The sequence below is a fragment of the Octopus sinensis genome, linkage group LG3 (assembly GCF_006345805.1).
Source record: "Octopus sinensis linkage group LG3, ASM634580v1, whole genome shotgun sequence".
Lineage (NCBI taxonomy): Eukaryota > Metazoa > Mollusca > Cephalopoda > Octopoda > Octopodidae > Octopus > Octopus sinensis.
Window position 1 is genome coordinate 131074787 of NC_042999.1, and position 1048 is coordinate 131075834.

Below are 1048 nucleotides of genomic sequence, written 5' to 3' on the forward strand. Positions count from 1 at the left end.
TCAACCTCTCATAGTAGCACTTCTGTGTCGCTTTCTTTTCAGTATCAGTGAGTGCAAGTGCACCATTATCACTCCATAAACATTTCCACAATCACATTTCAATTCTTTCCAGTAGACTTGTTATTCTGAAAACCTCACACCTCTGATTCTCACATGTCAGAACATGTGTAGGCTTCTTTCTTTCCACTTCTCCTATTGTTAATTATACCCAATGCATAGCTTTCCTGGCTACATATTTCTCTGCAGCATTATCCACTATCATGTCACTGTCTGGGTGAGACCTTGCACCAAACACATATTTGGTTTGCAGCCTTTCAGTATGTTGTGCTTTAGAAATTTCTAGTTTTTCACTGTCATAAGTCTCAAACTCCTCTTACTTCTCGTCAATGCATCAAATAGTATTTCTCTGAACCTGATGTTTGTTCAGTAGCTCATTGAGCTTTTATATTTTCCTTCACCAAGCTACCTCTAGCCTCTGGTTTTATCAAGTTTTTATTCTAAAATCAATAACTTATTTTAGGTGGTACATTTTTTACCAGAAAAAGACTGATACCATTTTCTGGTAAAAATGGAGTCTATCTAGCATTTATGTTCACCTCATTGCTAAATAATTAGCTGGTTTCCTTCAATTGCTAACTGCTGCAAATGGTTACATCATTTGCATCACAAAATTCCAGAAGCCTTGATTTTTGGCAATGTTGATGTTGGCATGATTTGAGCTCAAAAGTGTAGACAGCTTGAATACCACATGGCATTCTGTCTTTTTAACTGCCCTGCCATCTGTTTGTGACTATGAGACATTTTGCAACCCCAACCTTTCCTAATCTTAAATGGTTGGGTGTAATATGAGGGAATATCGGTTGCTATATCTAGCAGTTTGCACACCAGTGTGGAAGCCTTCCCTCATATGTTCAATGTAAACATAGTTGTCGTGCGGTCCCAGATCAGTCGTAAATGAAAAAACTGTGAAGAAAAGCACTTCGATCACAACAAATTTGTCATTCATATATTAGGAACTACAATGTTCAATATAGCCTTAATTTAAGAG